The 12,845-nt window shown below is 40.3% G+C and overlaps 1 long non-coding RNA gene across 4 annotated transcripts in view; it reads left to right on the forward strand.

Moving 5' to 3' along the window:
• LOC113907881 overlaps positions 1-12,845 on the forward strand; it is a 203,667-nt gene that overhangs the window by 13,139 nt on the left and 177,683 nt on the right. For all 4 annotated transcript variants that reach the window (XR_003515301.2, XR_003515305.2, XR_003515303.2 and 1 more), the window contains exon 2: positions 9,901-9,961. This is a non-coding gene — a long non-coding RNA (uncharacterized LOC113907881). The remainder of the gene's footprint in view (positions 1-9,900; positions 9,962-12,845) is intronic.

The following is a 12,845-nucleotide window of genomic DNA, read 5'->3' on the forward strand; positions in this document are numbered from 1 at the left end:
AAATGGGCCCAGCAGGTTTGTGTGAGGTCAAAATAAGGCAATGCATGTAAAGTATTTAGCACAATGCCTATAATGAAGAAAGCCCTCAATAATGCAGTTGCTACTCTAAGGCCATGACTGGATAAAATGGACTTCTCCTCTAAAGACTAGAAGAAGGACCTCCCCAAATACCAGTGGTCTAAAGGTGGAGTTCTTTTCAACTTTATAACTCTGATTATGTCTATGCGTTAATTAAGACCCAAGATGCACCTCCCCCATTCTAGACTCTTTTTAGATGGTTTAATTGTACCACTGTAATGGTTTAATTGTACCACTGTAATCAAATAAGATTACACAAGTCCATCAATTCATCTTATATTTGACATGTTTTCTTCGGGTAAACATAATTTCAACAGCATTTTCTTGGTGGTTAACAGCATTTTACTCCTATAACTTAAATTATTTCTTTGCTCTTTATGTCTCTCACCAGGCCAGGAAAATTAGAGCTTCAGCTCACACACCCTTCCAGAAAATACTATTTCATACCGTAGATCATTACTTTGCCTTGAAAGCCCACAATTTAATTTTTGTATTAACCACACTAATCATCTCCTTGAGAACCAGATGCCCCATTGCCAAATTGTACCAACAGAGAGAAGTAACATTCAGCTTTTGGAGAAATTCTACGTAATTCCAAGCAGTTAGCAGTGAGCAGTGTATGCAGTAGCAAAGTGCTTCGTCTGGACTCAACTGTCTCAACTGCCGTTGGATCTTGAGCAAGTTTCCATACTTTTCCATACCAGTTTCTACTTCATTTTTTTATTTTGGAAGATTACTGTAACACGTAAATGAAATCCTACAAATCATGCAGCACAGTTTCTGCAATGTAAGCACATAAAACCTGAATGTTATTAATGTTAGTGTTGTTATGATTTATCCAAAAAATGTGCTATCTCCTATAGAAGCATCTGAATTCTGTTCTCTGTGCTGGAGACTTACCGGCTTTTTCTCCCTTTTGTCTTTTCCTCAAGTAAACTGAAAAGAATTTGGCAAAGTTCCAAGTGGGTAAACCCCACTCTATCAGAGAGCAGTGGTGGGGAGGGTGTATCACCTCGCGTTGGAGGTCTTCCTCAAAATGTCCATGACTACTAATATTAGTTACGGTGCTAAGTGACTTCCAAAAACCTGAGTTCACACATCCGATCCCAAATTGCAACAGCTGCCAGGAATGGTATTTGAACAAGTATCTCCTGAGAAATGACTAGAATGTTTTTTGCCTTTCCATAAAGGGAATCTTGTTAAGTGAATTGAATAACTCTTGGGGGTGTAATAAGACTTGGCAAATCAGTGCCCTTCTGGAGAACACAGTCATGCCCTCCGGAGCTATACCACAGGCACTCAATTATTTAGAGGGATTCTCGGGCACCCAGCTCATCAACTCTTTGATAGTGCTTCAGGAGTCACAAGGGTTGCCTATCTGAGCTGCTGCAAAGAGGAATGTCCTACATCAGACATTAAAATAGGTAACATGTAATGCCCTGAAATTTCTCCAGTCATCCTCTGGTCTAGCCGAGGCCTTAATTCTGTAGAAAACACATAGATAAGGAGATTCCACATACTTGTATGTGGAATTTGTGGTGCTTTCTATCATAGGAAATTTCTCTTCAGTTAAGTGGACTTCAGCGAAAGGTATTTCTGTAAAATAATGTATTATTAGAAATAGGGTAGTACAGGAAAAATAATCATTGTTTTATGTGTATACTGTCGGTGGCCCACAAAACCGTTGTATATAGGAGTTCACTTGATTCTTATCATCTTGGATCTGTGCCAGGTGACTTGCCAAGACCACACAGCCAATAAATGTCAAACCATGTCTTGAATCTAGGACTTCTTTTTTCTTTTTAAGATTTTATTTATTTTTTGACAGGGAGACAGCGAGAGAGGGAACATAAGCTGGGGAAGTGGGAGAGGGTGAAACAGGCTTCCCGCGGAGCAGGGGCTCGATCCCAGGACCCTGGGATCATGACCTGAGCCAAAGGCAGGCATTTAAAGACTGAGCCACCCAGGTGCCCCGAATCTAGGGCTTCTGACTTTTCAATTCACTATGCTTCATAAGACCCCATTCTACCCAGGCCATAGATGATGTCACCCATAGAATTATAAGTTAAGAAAAAATCCTAAATCATTGGATCCCCTTCATTTACTAAACAGTGTTTTTCAGCATAGAGCATGTGCCAGTTTCAAAAATCTCTCCTCCCCAATTCCCTGCTCTCTACCTGCCAGCCCTATACACTCTGTTCATTTGGCCACATCTTTTCAGTACTCCAGTGGTCCTGAAACTTCATTGTACAGGAAAGGGCCTTGGAGTGCTTAATAAACTGCTGGTGTCTGGGACTTTACACCCCAAGAGGCTGTGATTCAGGCAGTTCAATACTATATCCTGAGCAACCTGGTACTCAGCTTTGATCCCAGTATGTAACATAGGTCTCTCCTCCATGTAGATTCCTAAGCCTACCATTTTAACATGGCCACCATTCAACTCTCTATGCTCCCGACCTTCAACAACACAAACCTATAAACCTGGATCCTCCTCTCCTTTTCTTTCTACCTCCTTTCCTACTCCTTCTTCATCTCTATTCTAATATCCTAAAACAAAGCACCTCCGGAGAAAGATAAATCCAGACTCCACCTATTGCAAGCAAAACTCTGTCAGGTCAGTGTCCTAGCTTATTCATTATAGTGCATTTATTATTGGCTTTAGAGCATCTTCCCCCAGGAGCGGAGCCTCTCTTCCCCTGGGCCTTCAGCTTCACCTTAGGGGAAGGATATTCTAGGGTTTCTTTTTAGGTTCTGTTGGAAGGTCCATGAAATATGCAACCTTTATTGGGCATTACACCCAACTCAGAGATGCAACCTTACTCTTGGACCAACCCAATTCTGGTTACAAAGTGTCCAAAACTAGAGATCTGCCATATATGAGAAAGTATAAGACTAATTTTTTCAAAGGGGCCAAAGTGTCCTCCATGATTAGCCTTTAGTTATTCAGCTCAGATCACAGGTCCTTTATCTGTGTGTTCTGCCAGATTGTAGTTAAAAATGTTGAATGTGTATCAAATGAACTGAAATGACTGATGCTCCACCTGCAGGTTATGGTTCTTGTAATTGCCGATCTGTGGCTCATCACAGAAAGAGTAAGTCAACAGCTTCATCTTACTGACTAGAGGGATTTAGAGTCCTATTACTATATAGCTGATCTTAGGATATCCCAACATGGGCTGTGAGCCTCTTCATGCCCACTGCATCACAGCCAAGCCCTCGTCTGACACAATGAATTGGTGATCTCGCTAGATTTCTGCCTTTGTGTCCCTGCCAGGCACCCGCTGGGGCTATTTTGGACCTTACTAATGACACCTGATGATTAAGCTGTGAGGTGCTCTCCCTCTCTGACTTTGGCTCTAATCTTCAGACTGCACTCCTGTTTTCAATATCCCCCTAACCAGATATGACTTCATAGACTAACCTGTAGCAAGCCAAAGATCTTCAACTTCCTCCTTTAGACACCCCTTACATTAGAGATTCTTGCAATTTTTATGGGGTCCTGCTTTAGACCCAGGTTAGCCTCCTTGAATCCTCCCCTACCCAGATTTATCTTCTTTCCAAGTACCTAAAGTCCAAGAATCCTTCTCTAATTATACTGAATTTTGACAGAAATCATCTTTCTCCTACATCACCAGTAGATACCATCAAATTTTGACTAAAGGGAGGCATGTAACTCAAGTCTGATCTCTTCCTCTAGCAATGATGGGCTGAGGGTTTGGCTCAGCCTCATGTTCCTAGAGCTAGGATGGGAGTACATTTGGTTGGCTGATCATGGCTAAGAAATATGGAGCAAAGGGCAAGTTAATTTATAGCCCAAGTGTGTGGGTGAACTGAAAGGCAGGGTCAGTCTAAATCCTCTAGGGAGGAGGAATGAGTGAAATGCCAGAAAGGAATCTGAAGCGCACATTTGGCTAAAACAAATTGAATTGCAACCTGAGGGTGAAAGGGTGGGTTTAGAAGAGTGAATTTTGAAGGCAGAGCAGAAAGTTCCAGGACGCTACAAAATCCAGAGGGTGTCAGCCTTTTCTGGACTGCTCAGGGCTGTGCCTATGATCTGGAAGGCAGAATTCAGGCACACTGATCAGCTGGAAGAATGCTGGATTGTTCTACTCTCAAACATCCAATCATTCTAGAGCTCTTGGTTACCTCCCCAAACTGACTTATTTCAGCTGAACAAACTTTGCCACTGGCAAGGGTATTTGAAAGAGCTCACTAAAGCAGCTCATGGAGTACTCTGGATTGAGTAAAGAAGTTTAACGTTTGGTTAAGCTATAACTCTATAACCGTCTGGTACTTTGGTAGCGATATACTAGTAATTTTTAATGCAGTATTCTTGTGAACATGATAACTAGTTTTATTTTTCTCTTCATTTAAGTTGAACGCATTTAATACACCTGAGCAAATTATTTTCTCTAAGAGTATTGACTCCCTGTCCTCTTGAAAAATATATCAATTCTTTGCTGGTTGTTAAAATGTAGGAGGCATTAATCTCAAGAGAGACCGCGCATACAGTTCTCTCTTTCCCCCTTATGCTTCTCCCAAGGGACTTCAACCTGAGGGGTTAGGAATTAACTACTAGTCTGTGTATGGCTTAATTGTTCTTTGTGTTGACAGTGTCTACCTATCCTGTAGCAATGGTTTTCTTCACAGCTGTGTTACCCGTCCTAATTTTACTAGTTAAAATTAGCGGCTTTCTAGCCCAAATAGCCCTTTACTCTTTGCAAAGATCTTATATTATTGATCACTGTAACCTCTTGGGGATATTTTTCTCATAGATGTACCTCATACCCCCAAAGTGAAACCCAAGGGAAAATCTCTCAACAAACATTTACACTCATGTACTTCCTAGTCTCTTAAATTAATTACCCTAAGAAAAACATCAATGGCAAAAACAATAAAACAAAAAACAGAGGGGGGAATTAGGAGGTATAGATCCAGGACAATGAGTATATTAGTTTCCTATTGCTGTTATCACAAAATACCACAAAAGAAGTGGCTTAAAACAATACATTTATCTTGGAGTTCTGGAAGTGAGTAGTCTGACATGGATCTTTTGGGCTAAAATCAAACATGACAGAATTGCATTTCTTCTGGGACACTCTAGGGGAGAATCTGTTTCCTTGTCTTCTCTTGTTTCCTTGTCTTCCAGTGGCCACCTACAAGCCCTGATTTGGGCCCCTTCTTGTCTCTTCAAAGTACTTCTGACCAACTTGTGCTTCCATCTTCATATCTCCTCTCTGCTTTTGACCCTCTTGTCGCCTCCTTATAGGGACTCTTACGATTACATTGAGCCTATCCAGTTATTCCAGGATAATCTCAAGAGCTCAGTATCCAGAATTAATTCACCCCTGCAAAGTCTTTTTTACCTATCAGGAAACGTATTAACAGATTCTTGGGATTACGATGTGGACATCTTTGAAGGGGCTATTTTTCAACCTACTAAAGTGAGATTTTCATTGGCAACAGTTTTTGATGACATAGTTGACTCCTCCAAGATTTACAGTCCTACTTTTCATTTGATTCCACTGAAGCCCAGAACACTTAGAAATTGGGTCTGCCAAAAATCTCATCTGGACATTGATGGGGCTCAGTGTTCAATTTACAGTAAACCACTCTTTTCCCATTATAACGCAACTCTTTCATATGTCAGAGTCTTTGTGCAGGCAGGTTACCTTTGTGTAGAATGCCCTTCCTTCTTCCCAAACTGCTGGTAAATTTCTAAATAGTGTACAAGTTGCAATTGCAGAGTCTCTCATTTCTGCACCAATCTCCCCTCTTCTCCCCACAAAGACAGTTACGTGGTTCTCAGAGCTCTTTGGCAAACCCCCTCCAACAGAAGACTTAGATGTGAAAACATGATGATGGTTCTACCTGACTCTCTGTACTCAATTAAAGCAGGATTCATTATAATGTCCACTTTAATGTGCAAAACTCCCTCCATTATAAAGTAAACTGCACAAAAATTATTTTGTTCACTACCCATTCTATTTGAGTTTCAGATAATTTTCCATTCATTTTGTTCTATGCTGGATTTTACTAAAATATATTTTGTAAATTAAAAGCAATAAATGTATTTTTCAAAAGTCCTATTCAAACTGAGTTAGCATCTAATATTTCCATTCTTTTCCCAAAGTGTATCACATAAGACTTTAATGATATTAAATATAATGTATGTGTAACACTGAAATCTGAGAGGACTTAGTAATACTATGCTGTGTAGACCCAACAGTAATAAATCCTATTGTAGACCAAATACCTTCACTCTACAGTCTGTAACTTTAAGGAAAAACCTAAGGAACTTGAGATGCAGATGATCCCAGATATGTGCAAATCATGGAGGATGAACAGTCAGCCTTTCAAATTCTCTGATGTTCTTTTCCAAAAGGAGCAATGACAAACATGAGTCCGATGAATCCAAATGGGGCCTAAGGCCCTATCTCACTTGTGTACCATCTATGAGCCTCTCCTACCCTTTCTATCACTTTTCCCCTCAGTCTTGGATGGTGGTGAGATCAATGATGGAAAGCTCAGAGCTATGGTGAGAAAATCTCTTCTATACAAACTCTATATAAAAATCTGGAAAATTAAGAATCCAAGAACTTATGTTTGTGCCATGTCAAAATGTCCCCTTATCAACATGGGGACAGCATGCCAGTCTTCAAAAGAACCATGTATCCCTTCTCATTTTCTTTCCTTAAGCCCACATTTGTCACAGTGCAAGGTACACAGGAAGTACACAACATATATTGCATGGGTTCATAAATATCATGCTTGCGTTGTTGCAAATTATTTGGCATTACTGGGCCATAAGAGACACAAGATAGTAGGATGAGTAGGTTCTGTGGCAAGACATGAGCCTGAAGATATATAGCTCAATCAGTGTGCAAGATTCCTTAGATTCCATATTTCAGGATTTGGTGCTTTATACTGAAAGTAATTAAAAGCCAGAAGGGATTTGTAAGCAAGGAATCATAGCAAGGCAGTTAATAAATTTGAGGGGGGGGGCACGAAAGAATGGCCATAAACCTGCATTTCAGAAACCACTGCAATCACCCCCCCCAAAACTGCAAACATGTAATATCTAAATTTAGATTTTTAGAATATGTGCCATAACAAAGAATTACTGATATTCTTTGTAATACTATGTCCTTCGCTGCATTTCACTGAAATAGATCAATCATTAGGTGCTAGAGGTTGGGGGGGGGGGTCAGGTTAATTAACCCATTATCTAATTATTCTATAGCATCTCCTCCCTGCACAGAACCTGGTTAATGTGAATAATCAGTAGGTTTGAATCCATGTAAAAGCAGAAAGAACAGAAAAAAAAATGTGTGTTTGTGTATGTCTGGGTCAGAAAGATCTACCTGAGGCAGAAGGAGGAAATAGTACTAAGGGTCAATGTTAAATACGTACTCCCATTTTAATGGTGACTGATGATTTTTAATACAACTATGGTGTAAGTATAGTATAAACACAATCTGATTTTAACTGATTTTTACAGTGAAATTTTTCCCTAGTAGCTTTAAATCTGAGAAGACTTTATTCTTCAAATTCGGTGTTTGATCCACTAGGGAAAATAAATTCTTTTTCCATTAAAATCTATGGGGCCTGTTACATACAAATGCTATTTCTTACCTGTTAGTATGAAGCAGGTAAGCCATTGCTGTACGCATCAGCTAACACAAATTGAGTGGGCACACAAAATCTGAATATTATAATTAATAATCGCAGGAAAGAAAGAAGAACTTAGCTAAGTCTTTGAATATCTGGCGGAGGGTGGGATCATATTAGAGGTGCTCTGGTCCAAGAAAAATATTGATTCATTTAAGCCTGTCCTCACACCTAGTAAGAGCACAGGGCTACCTCTCAGATGTGTAGATTCAGCACATCAGAGTCTGATCGGGAAGCTCTGTCAACAGCTATTCCTGCTCACTTACTGCTTGTGGTTCAATCGTGGATCTCATTATTCCAAAGAACAACCAGACTCCTGTTGTATCATCGACAATTATTTTGATTTTAAAAATATATCCGTGCCTATGCCAGAGACGCAATAATAAAGAATCTGACATAAGCCAAATCTTCCCCCTGCTGGGAGATAATGTCTGTCTGCAGTCAGAAGCAAGACTGGAGGAAGGTATAGGCCATGCATATGCAGTGCCCAAGTGTCTTATTATAAAGGAGATCCCACTAGGGGCATAGATTGCCTTAGTCTAAAAAGGGAAATAAACGAATAAGCTGTTTTTAATAATGGTCATTCTTGTGCTCAGCTAAAGGATGAGAATAGGACATATATCTTTGCAGTTTTATATATTTCATTTTGCATCTAGTCCTGGTCATTGATGTTAGAATGAGACACAATCCAGTCTGCTGGGAAATTCAGAGCATGATCTACCTCTTTCTCTACTTAGAATTTGCCATTGAGACTTCCTCTTTTCTTACTGTTACCCAAATTGCCCAATCGGGAGCAGAAACACCCGCTATCAATGTGGGTTTCCCCAGCTGGATGCAACTATCTCTTGGAGGAAGACCATTAGAATCTCATGACAACCGTGTAGAGTTTTTGGGGGTCAAATGATCAAGGTATGACAGGATTTAATGAAATTAAATCTACGTGTTGGCTGAAATTGCTTAATACCATACATGGCATTAGATGAACAGAAAGCTTTGATTAAAAAAAAAAAATTACAAGATCAAGTCTTGCCAGCAGTTCTTCCCGTTCATCTACAATTTCCTGCTTGTATGGCCTCCTATGACCACCAATGCCTTTACTTAACCATCACGTGGCAACTGGTGGCAGTCTAAAATTTTAACCGATTCCATTAATTTTGTTGGCCACTGTTTGATGTAAAGACCGAAAAAGGAACACACCAGTCTCAGAGATCCCTGATCACCCACAACACAAAGATGGTATGAGTTCAGTTGCAATAGCAGCAAAAATATTTAGGGAGAAATGTGACCTGCCTTTCAAGGAGCACATGCCAAGAGGAGGGGAGGTCCCTGGAGCAAACCAAGATCTCTCTCTTCAAAGAAGTTCATGTTCTCACCATTAACTGGGAAAGAGTTTACAGAGAAAGAGAAGGAGGGGAAGACATCTACTTTGAGATATTTCACTTTCTTTCCTGTCCCTAAGGAGACTGCAAGTAATTGACAACTTTCAGATTTTTGTTTTCCTGAAAAATGGGGATCGTTTTGTGTGATTCTAAGTTCTGTAAAGGGGCTTCTTCCAACAGGATCAGCCCTGAGTTGGGTTTCTGCTACAGGTCAAAAAGCCATGGCTCTTCTAGGAGGTGGTAAAGCAATTATTTTATTACATACGCCTAGGAGTTTAGAGCACAGTGGGGACACTTTGTACTTCTGCCCGCTTGGAGTTTAAAGGGCACCAGAGTTATAATCGGAGTGAGGAGACCGTCGGAAACTATCGCTGCTCTGAGACAAGGAAGCATCCGAGAACCCGCATCGTCACTCACCTGTATCAGGTTACAGCTCAAGCAGAATACGATGATGCACCAGATTCCCTGAACTAATAATGAAAAAGAGCTAGCTTGCTTCTGTGCCCAGTCATGCCTGACCTGTGTACAAAGAAAAGAATTAGCCTCCCTATTAGTCTTTCTCCAATTTCTGGAGAGGGAAAACCTCTTGCAATAGACAATTGAAGGTTTCAGTCATGTTAGGAATCATGATGAAAATGATCCTATTGATATGTTCTAAGAATCGTGGGCACTAGGTAGACACAACTCCTTTCAGTGCCTTTTTTTTTTTTTTTTTGGTTTTTCTGTTTAATTTTTCTTATCCCTTCATGTGGTTATCTTTTTCTGTTTCCAGTTGTTCTCTCAAAGCATAGAGCAGCAAAAGTGACGAGATTAAAGAACAAGAAAGCAGAAAGGTAAGTCTATTTCTCATCTATGTCCCTATTGAAATACCACAGTACTTCCTGTAACAAGTTGAACGAGCTAGTTCGTGTCCACAGAATTTCTAGTGCTTCAGGTGAGAAACACTAAATCATAAAGTAATTTCCTTTCAGTAAGAATAATTAAATAACTTTACAAGAAGGAGCTTTCTAATGGAGGAAGACAGCAGGAGGTGAATCTTTTGTCCATCCCAGGTGGCTAACATGACAACAATGTTTGCCGGACTCAGAAGGGAGATGATGCCATCCTTGTTAGAGACTTTAAATGACACTTTAGATTTAAATCTTCAAAACTAACAGACAAGCTGCTTATTATTTAGAAGGCAAACTATAAAAGAGAAAGCAAATAGGTATAGAGATTTTTATTTGGTTAATCATCTATAGTGAATCACCTATGCAATTGAACAGTGAACATTTTTCTTTTAAATATCTTTTTAAACAAGTTAATCAAATTCAATATACCACTCTGTGGCAAATCTTAAAATCAGGACACAAGGGTAGATGAGGAAATGCCACTTCTGAGTAAGAGAAGTTGGCTAAGAAATATTATTTTGCTGAAATTTGGGCATGCTTCTGGCTTGTTTGAAAACACTCAGGTCCACTTGAAAATGTTCTATCCGAAAGCATTCTATGCCCATGGATGCCACAGTCACAAGGATTATATTCTCTGTGAAACGCTAACGTTCACAAGCATACCGTGAGACTACAGATCTGGGACCGGCAAACCACGGTGCATGGGCCAAGTCTGGCCTGCCACCTGTTACTGCAAATAAAGTTTTGTTGGAAAAAAGCTCCAGTCATTTGTCTAGATGTTCTCTGGAGCTGCTTTCACACTACAATGGCAGAGGTGAGTCATTATCGCTGAGAATACGCACGGCCTAAAATATTCATAATCAAGCACTTTATGCAGGGTGGGCAAACTTTTTCTGTAGAGTGCTTGACGTTGTAGCACACTGTTTGTTTACTATTTCTCTTTTCCCTGGGCAGGGAGGATGGCAGAGAAACCCTCATGTCTGCGTGTGGACACATGAGGCAGACAGATGCATTGATTAGTGCCTGCCCTTTAGACATGAGTTGGCATCACAGTCCATTGTCACAGATTTTATTTCTTCCTGCAGTCCATATTTCACCTATTCATGCTGTTGCACAAAGGGAGTTCACAATTTCATATAATTAATTGCCTAGAGAGTAAGCGGCCCTCTTTTAGATGAATGACTTGATTTGCATGTTTATCCTGAGCTGGGATCATGGTGTATTTATGCCTGCAGTACGTTGTTGTGTGTCATGAACAAGCAGAGCATTCTGGGAGACTTTAGATCATAGCAAATAATGGAACTGTTGTCCAAAACAGACCGGATTCCTAAAGTCGAGACCTCCATCTACTGTTCTTCAGACACAGCATGGCACTCAAGGCCAGCAAAATTAGGTAATTGTTGATTCTGCCTTAAACGTTTATTTTTTTCCTTTTATTTCTTTTTTTTTTTTTATAAGCTCTATGCCCAATGTGGGGCTGGAACTTATGACCCCGACATCTACCCAGGAGGGCTTCACTCTCTCCACTATTTTATCATGGTGAATATTATTGAAACTGCTGAGCCTTATTATATATTTTATAATTATAATTTTATAATTAAACAGTTACTGATTCCACCTGGTTCTGCTGCAAGCCTGAGAATGGCTGTTTAAATAAGAGTGTGAAGCTGTCATTCAAGCTAAATCCACAGTAAACACAGAGGGAGAGGAGAGGTGGTTTTGGGTGCAAGTAGTGATGGATCACTCAGCAATAGTTGAGTTTGTGTTGTTTTTAATGAGCATGAAAGTGTTTGTAAGTGATTATCTCATGTAGACTTCACCTTAACTCTGTGAGGGAAGATGAGGGCAAAGATCAGCATCGCTGGTGTCTCTTCATGGGATTCACTTAACTCAGCAACACTTCAGGGTGAAATTGTAAAGAATCCAAATACTATGGGGGAAAATTCACAACTCAGAATCTAAGAGATTATGTTCAGTCTGCAGAATGACATGGTTAAATGATCACCTAAAATCCTATAGCTAGGAATCGGCTCAGCCGAGATTAGAACCCAGGCAATACAACATGGGAGCATACGCAGCTAATGTCTACACTGACTCAAAATAACACACATATATGGAGCAACTACTGGCTATTCACATAAAAGCCCCATTTATTAGTTTCTGCTCTTTCCAGGCATGGCAGGGAGGGCATTAGCCACACATTTATTTATTTAGTTACTTCTAACCTACCACAACTCTGATGGTTCTTGGAAGAAAAACGAACAGGGTGCTACCAAACACGTAGCAGGAAGTCCTGACATACGTCAGAGGAAGTAAATTTTCAGGTACGCCTGTGAGGATGACTAGGAGTTTTGAGGAAGGTTGAGAGGAGGAAGATGCGCGGATACCGAAAGAACATTCCAAGCCAAGGGGGCAGGAAGTGTGAACACTCCAGACATAAATAATCATGGCGAACACTCACCCATTCTCCTTGAATTCAAGCTCTACCCAACAGTGACTCCCCAGTTCTTGACACACATTCTTCCTCTGGCCGCTTTATTTCCTTCTGTCTCTTCCTCCTTCATTCCCCCTTTCCCCCACAAGTTCCTTTTCCTCTGCTCCTTTCTTAATGTTGTTGGTCCTCAGGGCTCTGTCCTTGGACTAATTTGTTCCTGGCTTTTAATTCTTTGATTGTATCATCCACTCCATGGATTTAATTACTATCTCTATAGAAGAACCAGTTCTTCCTATCAAACTCCTATTCTTCTGAGAGCCAATCCTGTGTCTTTGGCTGACTACAAGTGGAGGGTTCTCCTTCCAGGTGTTACAGGTAGCTTAACCACCCCTT

The sequence above is a fragment of the Zalophus californianus genome, chromosome 16 (genome assembly GCF_009762305.2).
Source record: "Zalophus californianus isolate mZalCal1 chromosome 16, mZalCal1.pri.v2, whole genome shotgun sequence".
NCBI classification, from domain to species: Eukaryota; Metazoa; Chordata; class Mammalia; order Carnivora; family Otariidae; genus Zalophus; species Zalophus californianus.